This window comes from Periplaneta americana, chromosome 15 (assembly GCF_040183065.1).
Source record: "Periplaneta americana isolate PAMFEO1 chromosome 15, P.americana_PAMFEO1_priV1, whole genome shotgun sequence".
Taxonomy (NCBI): Eukaryota; Metazoa; Arthropoda; class Insecta; order Blattodea; family Blattidae; genus Periplaneta; species Periplaneta americana.
In genome coordinates this window covers 103,059,587-103,074,112 of record NC_091131.1, presented here as the reverse complement: position 1 = coordinate 103,074,112, position 14,526 = coordinate 103,059,587, and the positions used below count along the sequence as shown (strand labels likewise).

The window sequence follows — 14,526 nt, the reverse complement described above, 5'->3', positions numbered from 1 at the left end:
CCATTATTTGGTAATTGGAGAATTAAGAGAAAGACTATCAGTAGCCAAGCGAGTAGAGCAACAAGTTAATGTTTGTAAATTCAATATTCTGAAATTAAAGGACGAGGAAACTAAGCAAAATTATCAGGTTGAAATTTCAAATAGGTTTGCTGCTTTAGCGAATTCCAACATACTTCAGGAAGAGTTGGATGTTAATAGCGTGTGGGAAAATATCCGAGATAATATCAAAATTGCAGCTGAGCAGATCATAGGTTATTATGAAACTAATAAAACGAAACCGTGGTTTGATAAAGATTGTTGCATGTTAGTAGAAAGAAGGAAACAGGCAAAAATGAATTTCTTACAGGATCCAATTGAGGAGAATAGAGATAATTATTTCAATGAAAGACGGGAAGCAAGTCGTACACTTAGGAATAAAAAGAGAGGTTACTTGAAGGAAAAACTGAATGAGGTAGAAACAAATAGTAAGAATAAAAACATTCGAGATTTATATAAGGGTATAAAAGAATTTAAGAACGGATATCAGGCAACGGTAAACGTGATCAAGGATGAGAATGGTGACTTGCTTGCAGACTCTCATTCAATTCTGAACAGATGGAAAAACTATTTTGGGAAATTCCTAAATGTACATAGGCCAAATACAAATGATCGGGACGAAATTCAAATACAATCTGCTGAGCCATTTATACCCGAACCCACACTTTCAGAAGTCGAAATTGCGATAGAAAATCTGAAAAAGTACAAGTCTCCAGGTATCGATCAAATTCCTGCAGAATTAATACAAGAGGGTGGAAGCGCATTATCTAGCGAAATTTATAAAATTGTACTTGCTATTTGGGAAAGGAAAGTGTACCAGAACAATGGGAGGAGTCCATAATCTTACCTATTTTAAGAAGCGTGACAAGACTAACTGTGGTAACTTTCGAGGAATATCACTTTTGTTGACATCGTACAAAATTTTGTCCAATATTCTTTTGAGAAGATTAACTCCGTACGTAGATGAAATTATTTGGGATCATCAGTGCGGTTTTAGGCGTCATAGACCGACTATTGATCAGATTTTTTGTATTCGACAAATATTTGGAGGAAAAAGGGAGTATAAGGGTACAGTACATCAGTTATTCATAGATTTCAAAAAGGCATATGATTCGGTCAAGAGAGAAGTTTTATATACTATTCTTATTGAATTTGGTATTCCCAAGAAACTAGTTCGATTAATTAAAATATGTCTTAGTGACACTTACAGCAGAGTCCGTATAGACCAGTTTCTATCTGATGCTTTTCCAAGTCACTGCGGGCTGAAGCAAGAAGATGCACTACCACCTTTAATTTTTAACTTCGTTCTAGAATATGCCATTAGGAAAGTTCAGGATAACAGAGAGGGTTTGGAATTGAACGGGTTACATTAGGTTCTTGTCTATGCAGATGATGTGAATATGTTGGGAGAAAATCCACAAACGATTAGGGGAAAAAAGGAAATTTTACTTGAAGCAAGTAAAGCAATCGGTTTGGAAGTAAATCCCGAAAATACGAAGTATAAGATTATGTCTTATGACCAAAATATTGTACGAAATGGGAACATAAATATTGGCGACTTATCTTTCGAAGAGATGGAAAAATTCAAATACTGTACAGTATCTTGGAGCAACAGTAACAAATATAAATGACACTCGGGAGGAAATTAAACGCAGAATAAATATGGGAAATGCCTGTTATTATTCGGTTGAGAAGCTTTTGTCATCTAGTCTGCTGTCAAAAAAATCTGAAAATTAGAATTTATAAAACAGACGTTTGAAAAAGGGCAGGGCATGTAGAAAATATGGGCGAATCCAGAAGTGCATATAGAGTGTTAGTTGTAAGATCTGAGGGGAAAAGACCTTTGGGGAGGCCAAAGTGTAGATGGGAGGACAATATTAAAATAGATTTGATGGAGTGGAATATGATGGTAGGGACTGGATTAATCTTGCTCAGGATAGGGACCAATGGCGGGCTTATGTGAGAGCGGCAATGAACCTCCGAGTTCCTTAAAAGCTATTTGTAAGTAAGTACTCTATGTCCGTACAGAATGCACTCTTGCTGTTAGGAGATTATTTCGAGAGGAATTCCCAAGTGATCGAATTTCAAGTCGTAATACGGTTAATACGTGAGTTAATAAATTTCTGCAAACGGGAAGTGTACAAGACGAATCCACACACTTCAGAGGAAGTGAAGGATAGCATCCCTTAAGAGATCAATTAAATTTCTCAAAGAGAATTAAGAAGTGTGATGGGTAATTTCCTAAGCAGATGCCAGAAATCGCGCGCTCAGAATGACAAGGTTCTACCTGACATTTTTAGCAAAATTGAGACTTTTGTTGCATTGAATTCTGCTACTTCACAATCACAACTATCTACTATATAAATTATATGTTGATATCTCAAATTATTATTTGTGATAAAGTTAGTTTGAAAAGGTTCTTATCTGCATTGATTTTATTAACAACCAAATTTTTAAATGCTCTCCTGTAAAATTTTCTAAACACTAGATAGAACCTCGTCATTCTGAACCCTCGAAATGTGTGGAAAATGGACGCAGACAGTTTCAGCATCTCCTTGCGTAGCATGGGTGAGTGCATAACTTTCAAGGTGCATTAGTACTTATTAGGCAATAATTCTAGCAAAAAAGTAACAGCTGAACCACGGACTGTTCCATTGCCCGGCCAGCGGGAAGCGTAGCTTATTCACCGACACAATCCCTGTCGCAGCTCTAGCCGATGATAATTGGATGAACCACCAAAAAAAGTAAACAAACCCTAGCCTGATCCCCCACCTTACCCCATACCCCTCTATCAGTTAACCTATCTCTTCGGCCGGGACCTGATAGTCATGATCCTAGATGCACTCCCTGGCGGGTGCAGCATTACTCACAAGCTACTTAAGAGACAGTTTTTCTTTCATTTTCTTCAATGTTTGTTACTTACTTGAGGTAGAAGCGGGCGGCGTCTATTATTAACTTCATTTTCTAATGAAAAGGTACCGTTCTTTACAGCTTCATTTTTTAATGGTGCGGTATCAATCTTAGCAGTTTCATTTTCTAATATAGTTGATTCATTCATTGCCGCTTCATTTTCTAATTGAGTGGTATTACTCATTGCAGCTTCACTTTCTATTGTCATTAAAATCCAGCACTATTTTATTTCCACTTCCTCCTAAGGATAAATAAAATCGTATTACAATCAAGGTAGTACTAGAAAGAACACCAATCTGAAAGTAGACTCTGTAAGAACGATGAAATAATTAAGATTGATTTATAAAGCAATGATAAAAGTTTCATCGAATTGTCCGCCTTTCTCAGCCAAAACGAGTTTAAATGTAACTAAATAATTACATTACTTCTTATGTCTCGAGTAACTTCATATATCTTTGTTCAGTTAAAATAGAAATAGTTATTTTAGAATTAATTTTTGGTGATATAACCAAAAGCTTGATTGTATTATTATCATATGATTTTGATCCCGCTATCTTTTCTACTGACGTCAGAACCACCGTATGTAGTGAGGCTTCCTACTGGTATTCTTAATCACCTGTATTGAAGATAGTTCCCTGTTAATTTCGTTTTAATTGTTCCGTTTCGGTTCAAATTTCAGTTGATACCCAAATTTTAGTTTCGTTCTACTTTAGTTTATATTTTCCATATTTTCTCTCTGTTTATTGAATGATTTAGTTTCTACGTAATACACATACGTACAGTACAAGAAAAAAGTGGTGGGCCGAGTCTTTATGGCTGTCCACCTGTAGGCGACAAGTTTCCCAAGATTGTCCACAAGTAGCATAATATACAGGCGCTCTTGTTTACAGCACATGCGCAATGTGTCGTATATGGAACTCTGTAAAACTAGGCAGACCATTTCCTTTTTGTGGAACTATGCATACGTATATATACAAACGTAAATACATATACCGTACACACTCACGCACGCACACACACACACACACACACGCACACAAAACCAGTTTCTTTTTACATTTTAGGAGACCCGTTACATAGCTCGTACTGATGTTTATCTCCCATTCCGTTTAAATCGGTCATATTATGCACAATTATGTAAATAGGCATGTTTGTTGAGAAAATACTTCTTTTTTTGTTATAAAAAACATTAAAAATACAAACTGACTTAATTTTTAATACTTTCTTTAACTAAGCTCTATGACTTCTACAAGATGCCGATGGAATTGGTGATAGTGAGATGACAGCTTATTTGGCGAAATGAGGTCGAGATTTCACCAAATGATCACCTGACATTCGCTGTGCGGTTGGGGAAACCTCAGCAAAAACCCAACCAGGTAACCTTCTCAAGTTGAAACCTAATCCACGCCCGAGAGCATCTCAGACCAGCAGGCAAACGCACCTGACGCCTGAGCTACGCGGTTGCTCTGACATACCAAATTAATGTAGTAGGAAAAATAACGGCGGATAGTATATGTAACTTGACAAGGTTGTGACGAATTATTGCGTTTTCTTTGGATATGGTCAGTTATTTAATAATCTGAAATGAACTTTTCAATTGTGTATACGTAAGACAATTGTTCCAAATACTGAAACGCTATCGAGACAAAAAAAGATACAAAAGGTCACGACTTAGCAATGAATGAATAATTGTGAAAGTTAAATGTAATAGATGATATAAAAAGTAAGAAAAGGGAATATTATTTTATGGTATTCAGTCAAGTTCTTTTTTCACAATGATAGGACCCTTGACTTGCCGTCATTCTCCGCGATTGAACAAGACTATTCATAGATGTCGCTAGTGCCGAGAAGTGTAGACCATTTAATTCGTCAGAGACTATCCAGGGTGCACCATAGGTAGTGGATTCACATTAGCCAGAGATAGGATCTGAAATACCTTCTGACTGAAACTACGTTGATGCTGCACGGAGTTTAGATGACGCCATTGTATAGATTGACAAATCGAACTGAAACTCTGACCGAGTTACTACGTGAGCGCTGGCTGTCTTGGCGAGGAGCAAGTGAGAAAGCACGGGGGGAAGGGAGAGAGCATTATGCACTATGTACTTGCAGGTCCACTCACAGTTTGTCAAACCTGCTAACAAAAGCATTAAAAGGTTGACTAGTTGCCTGCAATGCTAGCATAATGGAACCTTCCTAGCCGACAGTCGAGGCAAAAATGAAGAATCCGTTATTGTGGTAATACTGGAGAGTGGTTCTTCTATTGGTCGCGATGCCCACACACACACCCTGTTAGATATTTACGTGGTGATTGGTGACTGAATTACGAGGAGCGAGGGAGAGAGAAGAAAGAAAGAGAGAGATTCCAGAAGTTGGCGTGTTTTATGGGGTTTCACTTGAAGTTGTCAAACTATAATAGGTACAGCAGTGGCAAAAAAAAACCGGACCGACCCTTGTACCTGATTTCAGAGCCTTGTTCGCTCCAGAGCACGATAGACTGGTAACTAAGACTTTCGTGGTTCGAATCCTGTCTGGGAAGGAAATTTTTTTCTTCCTTATTCAAATTTATTCCCAGTGCTTTTCGATAGCTGGTGAAATTCATGTTCTGGGAATAATAAGTTAATTAAATAGTAAAATATCGCTGCAATCGAAAAGTATTGGGAATAAATTTGAATAAGGAAGGAAAAAAAGTTTCCTTCCCAGGAAGGATTAGAACCACGAAAGTCTTAGTTACCAGTCTATTGTGTTTTGGAGTGAACAAGGCTCTCAAATCAGCTAACAAGGGTCGATCCGTTTTTTTTTTTTTTTTTTTTTTTTTTTTTTTTTTTTTTTTTTTTTTTTTGCTGTACAGTCTCGTCGATGACACAAGTGACCTGTCCTCCGCCCCGAACCAAGCAACGTACCTAACCCGTCTCAGTAGTCTACTTCGAGAATTCATAGAGAACAGTTGTCTCGAGCTAGTTTCAAGGGTTAGTATCACCAAGTTTAATTGTATGTGATTGCGTGTGCATAAGTAAACAGTAACAATGCCGAAAACAATACAAACAATCTGCGCAAAACTGAAAATTACAATTAATAAGTATGGAAGTGGCATATTTGACATATATGAAGGAAAAGTAATATGTGAGATCTGTAAAATTGAACTTAAAAAACGAAAAACTCAGGCGATTGAAATAAATTGTAATATTAGGCCATATAAAACAAATGTAAAACGTAAATTGAAAAGTCAAATGACTTCAAATTCAAGTTTCTCACAATCACACAAAAAAGCAACGTTTAATAAAAATTTGTGCAACATGATGACGAGTCCTAACATTCCGTTCAGTAAATCGAACAATCCATGTTTCCGAGGATTTCTCGATAAATATACCACTCACCATATACGAGGCGAGTCCACACTCCATAAACAATATTTACTCCGCTGTTACGATGATAAAATAAATAAAATATATAAGTCTTAAACAGTTCAAATACACTTGTAATAAATTTCTGAAATTATATCGCTTATATTACATCCTGTTGTTTTGTATTCAGATTATTATTGTATTAAAATTATTATTTCATTCATATTAACTTTATTTTAAGATTTACATTCATTTTATTTTGACTTTGTTGTTCCAATATATCGTTATATTTTTTATGTTTCTTGTATTTATATTATTAGACTAGTCATACCCGTGCACTTCGCTGAACTTCTTAGAATTAAATACTGATAAATCTAAATACAGTTTTGTAATTACTTAATGAATAATAGCTTTTTGTATGTTGTAAGTCGTTTACTCCTGAATAATTTTGAAAGTTGTGTTTAAAACTATGAACTTAACTGTTATTAGCATGCAATACTTTCTGGAGTCGTTCACTCAACTCTACTTTTAAGATTGATATAGATATTACATTCGGGGCAGTTACCTGGTTGAGGTTTTTTCCAGGGTTTTCCCTCAATCCAATATAAGCAAATGCTATGTAACGATCGGTGCTGGAACCCGGACTCATTTCACCGGTAGTATCACCTTCATCTCATTCAGACGCGCCGTAAAATAACCTACTAAAAAAAAAAAGTAAAAAAAAAAATGATACTATATTAGACCTAATAGGCAATTGGTCAGCGTCTAAAATGAAATATGAAGAGTCCACTGCAAGAATGATGGATGTCATTTGGAATACATTTTGCAGGAGAAGCAATTGAAAGTTTGAAATGCTCAGCGCTCAAAGCTTAACTGTGATTTTCCGATCATTACTGGACAATGACTATCAGTGTTAATGCCATATAACTCTGTATGTACATTCTATATGTCTTAAGCTATGCATTGACAGTCTTGGTTCATTTTCGACAAGAAAGTGACATCCATCATTCTTGCAGTGGACTCTTCATATACTTGTAAGAACTGAAAGCTCTTACTCTCAGCTGGAAGAAGGTTTCCAATTAAACGATAAGCCTATGCTTGAACTTTAAATGATGGCGTAGAATTGACTTTATGTATTTCTTTTGCACCAAACGATGCCACTTTAAATAAGATGTTGTCCTGTCTTATATTATTTGATATTATTTAAGAAGTGTGTTGATAACGGATGTACTCCGATAAGTAAGTTTTTAATTTGTTGTGGGAGCTCTTGAACCTCAGGAGGAACAACTTTTACAACAGCGCAACATAATCTGCTTGGCTCATTACTTCATTTTTTTGCATTGCATTCGGAGAAATTTCAACTTTTTTATGCAGTGACTGTTGGAACGTGTTTCTCGGTGATGTAAAAATCATACACTATCCTTCGCACTACACTTAAATCAAATGAGCCTAGTTTCAAAACACTCTTTTTAATTGTTTTCTTCTTACCCGGCGTTTCGAAAGACTTGCCATTGCCACACTTTATTTTCCTCATTTCTGTCATAATATTTTGGACATTACTGTAGGACACGTCTGCAGCCATTGGCACTCGCTCTTGAACTCTATGTAGAGGAATTTCAATTCCTTGATAAGCTTCATTAAACATGAACAATACTTTATTTATAACTTCTTCCCTTTTAATTTTAAAGTAACTGGAACCATTTTCTTAAAAAGTGCAACGTATAAACAATTAAACTAACTCTAAATATATGTATACATAATTTAAATACACACTTATAAAATATGCTACACTGAATATTTTTAAAATTTCCGTAACGTAACACGAAGTGATTCACTGTAAGCACTTAGTGAGTGAGTGAGTGAGTGAGTGAGTGAGTGAGTGAGCGACTGACAGAAATGTTTTGCAAGTGGACTTTACACGCCTGGCTAGGAACCGATACCTGAGTTTAAGTCTCAACGGTCGCGGGGCTTTCAGATCTTTCGCGGGAGCTGTAACTTGCCTAGCTCATTTTCATGTATATAGAAGATTAGTGGGTTTTCAGTGATGAACGACATGCAATATCCTACTGAAACACTAAAATATATCAAACAATAGGAATATGTTATACAACATCATGTACCAATAACGTCATGTGTAAAGCTTGGACATCTAGGACGTTTGTCGTTAAGTTATGTGCACCCAAACTATAGCATAGCAAGTAGAGAGAGAGAGAGAGCAGGGAAGGTCAGTGTACTGACTCTGTACCCTGTTCTACAGAGTAAACAACAGAGAATAAGGTGTACACTCACATGACAAATAAACTGGAGCTCGGATCACGTCATCATTACTGGATTTTCGAGTCTGTTGCAGTAAACACTACCTACGTTTTGATTACGTCTTCAGCCCTTTTATAATGTGTAGCAAAATAGACTACAGCATCCAGCCATGTCCACCATCTTGTTACAACGGGTTGTGGCGGTGGAGGGGGTCCAGGAGCCATTTCACTGAATTTAGTAACCCGATTCGGTGCCTTAAAAATATTTCTTTGACATTCGATATGAAACTGTTCACATCACTGTAGCAGTAACGAACTTCTTCGACTGTTCGATGTAGCCCATGGGCTAGGATAACTTTCGGCTAAAGTAGCTGAAGTTCCTTACCTGCTTTTAACATGTAGCATCCGTGATGAAAATAACTACATTATCATTTTTTATTTCGTCTGGCTATAAGAGAGTCATAGGTGTTTGAAAAACTTTGATTGTATTTAAATGATTCACTTTCTCAAGAAGTTCAGAGGTTAATAAAAAAGTTTGTATTGGGTTTGTCTGGTGCAAAAGTGCCCGTAACGACGTTTGCAACAAATCGTCCAGCGGCATTTGTGCTTTCTTCGATGGAAATACATATTTTAGTATCTCCTATACTTAGTCGTATGCGAGATACAACATCATAATAGCATTTCGGTACATAGTATTTCCGTAAAGTTGATTGACTGGGGAGTTCCCTTTTCACATATTTTCGCATAAAGCTTTTAAAGTGTGTATTTTCAACATTATTTAATGACATATTGACATCATTTTATATAAATCGTGAAAAAAAAATCTTTTTGGACATTGAATTCTAAGTTACATGGGATTCTTGTCCTTCTTCCTCAGTTGAAACTGTTATCTGTGCTTTAGGTTTTTTCGTATTACAATGTTATGTTACGAATTTACGTTTCGTACTTTTAATTTTTGTGCTACATAAATTCCATAGGATATTTACCCCACTTACTGCAAAATGTTGTGTGCCTAATTCCTCCATCAACTTGTTTATTGTTGATATATTTGATGATTCTGCCATTATAAATATTATACGTTACGTAAGATAGATAATACAACCCTGGAGGCCTGTTCACTACACAGCGTAAATGTGTTCTGTTGCCTGAAACGCACGCCTGTACGCAACCACTTCCCCGCCCCTTCATACTATTACCTTCGACAAACATCGCAATACAGCTAACTTGATATCGTCCTGCAGTCCTACATGTCTCAGCTTTAGTCATGTGTTATTGATATAATTTCTTGCAATATAAAATCATTTCAAGTGACATCCGCATATGTTCAAGTTTCGTAATTTATGAATGCACGTTATTATTCACTGCAAAGATCACGACGAAAATAAACATCACAGCTCAAGCATATTTTTACTAGTATAGATTCAGAATGTCGGCAGTTGACTGTACTGCACGAACACGCAGCGACGACCTGTTTGTTTATATCCTTATCCGTTGCATTACCTATGCTCGGCGTACTATAGTATACCCAATGTGTCTTTAATTTCAGTCTTTAGGTATCTGGAATATGGAGCCTATTCATTAACCTTTGGAAAATCGCGGGTGCAGCCTTCAGTTCGAATGGCATACGAGCATACTCATAATGACGTTGGGATGTGCTAAATGCTCAGCTTTAGGTACTGGAATCTGTAAGTAACCACTGGTGCAGTCAAGTGCAGTAAAATATATCGATCTATCTACTTTATCAAGTATGTCTTGTATATTCGGTAGTGGGAACGAATCATCTATTGTTACCTGATTTGGTTTACGAAAGTCTACGCAAATTCGCCACTTTTGTTGCATCTAGCTTCTTTGGGACGACAAAGATTGGAAAGTTCTATGAGCTTGAACTCGGAACTATGATCGTATCATCTAAGATCTGCTTCACTTGCTAGTCTACTTCTTGAAAAAAATGTTATGTTTTATTTAACGACGCTCGCAACTGCAGAGGTTATATCAGCGTCGCCGGATGTGCCGGAATTTTGTCCCGCAGGAGTTCTTTTACATGCCAGTAAATCTACTGACATGAGCCTGTCGCATTTAAGCACACTTAAATGCCATCGACCTGGCCCGGGATCGAACCCGCAACCGTGGGCATAGAAGGCCAGCGCTATACTAACTTGCCAACCAGGTCGACTCTACTTCTTGACGGTGTAGGCTAATTCAGGTATTCCGTAACTTTTAACATTTATAGCATGTTCTGGGAGTACATCAGTGATAGGTATATTATGAAATGTTCCCTTAGTTTCTGTCAGTTTGTCATCAGGTAGGTATGTAATATTCATTACATATATTATAAATACTTTCCCTAACTTCTGCAATGTGACCCAACCTCAATTGTGCATTCAACAATTGTGTCTTTGTTCTAAAGTTTGCCTGCTGCTTTGAAGAGTGAGTTAGCATGTGTATTGTGTTGGGGGGGGGTAATATTTTTAATTTACGTGTGTGTTAAGTACGCTCCATTTTCATTAGTATTAATAATGCACACAGTCACCTTATTACTTCGAATACTTGTAGATATAAACCTAGATAATTAATAAGTCTGCCTTCCCCTTTAATTACTACTTCAATAACCGTTTCCGTTCTAGGGGGTACTTTAACTGATAACTCGGCGCACTGAAATACTCGTATCGACCGTACATTGTTTGCTAGCAAGAAATCTTAACCTATGACTAAGTCCAAGTTTTGAGGTCGTTTATCCACAACATACAGGATATAAAGGGTTTAAGTGCCATTATTTTAACTGATGATTATTCATGTCATAAGTAAGAAAAAATGTCCTTACAAGTTTTTATAATTGCAATATTTAACTTTAAAGTTTACAATATTAGACGTTTTGCAACGTTGCTGGATGGGGAGGAGGGGCTTTATAAGTAAAAGTACAGCTCAAGCGGGTACAGACATACCGGTATAGATACTCTGTTCTAATGCAGGAACGAACCATGATAATACTGTTTTTTTTTTTACATAAAACGAGCAGAAAATACAAACTTTCTATGTTATTAATAGAACATTATGGTAAATTCACATTTTATGTAACAATATTGCTCCATTTTTATTGTACGTCTAAAAAATAAACAATAATGGTTTCCTGCACAAAATCACAAAAACGTTTTTTCTAATGCAAAATTTTAACCTCTCCCACTTCTTTAAAGCAGTAACATTTTTAAACAAATTTCTGATTGTGTGCTTTTCGAAACGAGATAAGAGACTCCTAGTTTATAAAAAGTTGTTGAGAAACTGCTACAAAAGTTCGCCGATTAGGTAACCTTCTTTGAGGAAAACGTTGACGGTACATCTTCTTGTCTCACTTGAATTACGATGATTTTCTCCGTAAATTAATAACATATGATATTCCTAAACTGTAAATGACATTGTAAGTTGTTTATCGAATACTCTGTACTGACATGTCACCCGCTCTGCAGTAGACCTATGAAGAGGGAGCTTGAACTCAGCTGACTCGTACTTAGCCTACGTCTGTGCAGAGTACTGCTTGCTGGACACGTTGTGACGTCTCTCACGCCAGAATATTAACAAATTTAAGCATGCATTTTCATTTAATTTCACGAAAACCTAATAGAACACACAAATATTTATTTAAAGTAATATTAACTCTTTGCTAGATATACCTACTGATGTGATTGTTTTCGGAATTTTACTAACGATATAAGCAGAATAACGCGAATAAGATAAGAGAAGAAATATTTTTTCTGGGAAAACTATCAAGTTTTGACCCTATGTTGTATGGACATTTTTTGATCCTGTAGACCGTGCCTGACGACTGTGAAAATGACGGCACTTATACCATTTACATCCTGTAGAATGTATGGTAAACTGATCGTCAGCCATCCACCGAGATAAGATACCATGTTCATAACGTCTGAAACGAAGCGGAAAGCAAGCTTTAAAATTGACTCTCTTTACAGCTGAGGTATAATTAATCGAACGAGTCCGGGTTCAATAACCGAACGAGTGAAACAAGTTACTCGGTGTTTTTTTATAAAAAGAGTGGGGCTACAAGCGATACGTGACCTAGAGAATGCATTATAAAACAAACAGTAAATATCAGAACAGCAGTCGTATTATTTACAAGCACCTCTAACATCCTGCGCTGTCGAACGAACTTTCTCACAAGTATAAAAATTGTTTAAGTGATCGCCGTAGGAAGTTCATATCTCAAAATCTTTGTGTGTATTTTGTTGTTTTTTGTAATACCGGCAACGAAAACGAAGAGGCTAGAACCTTGCATGCATAAGGTATGTATTCGTATACTTCATTTTCAATCATAACAAGATTGTACGACCTTTGTTTATGTCCGAAGTGTGTTTCAATACCGCGTGTGGAAAGTGTATATAAATGCTTTCGTACGTTTAAAGTTAAGGTACCTCGGCTCCTATGTCTGCACATTACATATACTGTATGATAAAAATAAATTATAGCTTTTATACAGGGACATCATTTTATTTTTACTAACATTTTTAATATTAACCTGGCTATACCTTTGGATTAATGACTGAGACCCAGAAACACTGTTTGCTATCTCCTTCCACGACTGGAGTTCGATGATACTGGCGTAAAATACAAACAAATCACTTTACTAGGTACAGGAGGGAAGGAAAGTAGTTCATCCATTTACATAAAGTAGGAAATATCGCGATTTTGAGTTTGATAATTTTCATTAGGTTTCGTTTAATCAGAAAACAATACAGTATTAACAATAAGTGTTTTTACTCACGAACTGAGTTATCTATGCGAATGTATTCATTATGCAGTGTATATTATACTGTCTACAGCACATTAGCGTACTATACAGAGAATGAAGTTAAAATGAAAAATAATCATAATATAGATATTTAAACACATTTTTTAAAATGGTGGCCGTTCATTTCGATACAGGCTTCAGTTCTTTTGTGCCTATTATCGCACTATAGACTATTGCATCTAATTCCAATTACCAGTTTCGTCCTTCATACTTAGTAACTCATGTTGAAATAATTCTGTACCTACTCTATAAAAGAGTACCTTAGGCACTGTAAATTCAGTCTTCACTTCTGCCCGACCCGCACAGATAAAATTACTCAGACATGCTACCTACTGTCCGTCCAAGTGGTTATGTCGCAGGATCGTAGAAAGGGGGGAATCACGTGATAGTTAATTACTTAACGAGGCCCTTTTATTTAAGTTATTTTAAACAGTTGCATAATATTACGTAGACTTCCAACTAATTCCTAACAGAAATTAATGTTTTCAGAAAAGAGCTAAGAAAGCCCAGCCACTAGTCTTTACAGTGGAGCGAGCAGAAGCAGGTGGAGGAAATCGGGATGCGACGTAGGCAAACGGACGACAGTAGCTGTGCGAAAATATGATTCAATATTGGAAGTTTTCGTCACTGGAAAACGCGAACATATTTCTGAAACATATTATAATCACTAACTCAGTACTGCGGCCTTGGTTCTGTGTGGAGGGCAGTTGGAGGAACTTCGTTAGTAGAAGGAGTGGGAGTGAAGTACATTAAAAAACTCAGGTACAATAAAAGTTGAAGTAAAAACAGAATGATGTCCCTGTATATGCGTTAACTTACACACCCTTTAATATTTTATGGTCAAATCGCGCGTGTGGGATCTTTTGGGTATATCAGTAGGCCGTTGACTATTACTGAGTTTCTGTTTCTATCGCCGTGTGTTATAGTTGGCTTGTGTTCATGTAACTGATTTTATATACTGAAGAAAACTAAGAACAACCCCAGTGAGATTGGTCGGCCAAGTGATTTGAACGCGGTACCTCTCGAATACCGTCTGGCCCACCTCGCTTGGTTTGTATCGATTTTCAATATACGTTAAAAGCAATATAATGTTATAAGTAGGCTTCGTAATCCAACTACCTAAAGACTGAAGTTAAAGACACGTTGGGTATATAGTATGCCGAACACAGATTATGCAACGGAT

General features: G+C 36.5%; 1 protein-coding gene across 4 annotated transcripts in view; it reads left to right on the top strand.

The window, feature by feature from the left end:
- The window catches only part of LOC138715231 (facilitated trehalose transporter Tret1-like), a 453,955-nt gene that overhangs the window by 338,236 nt on the left and 101,193 nt on the right, over positions 1-14,526 (top strand). For 2 of the 4 annotated variants that reach the window (XM_069847933.1, XM_069847930.1), the window contains exon 1: positions 12,643-12,837. The exons of the other annotated variants lie outside the window; for them this stretch is intronic. The gene's annotated coding sequence lies outside the window, so the exon portion shown is untranslated. Of the gene's footprint in view, positions 1-12,642; positions 12,838-14,526 lie in introns of those variants that run through there. 4 annotated transcript variants of the gene reach the window in all.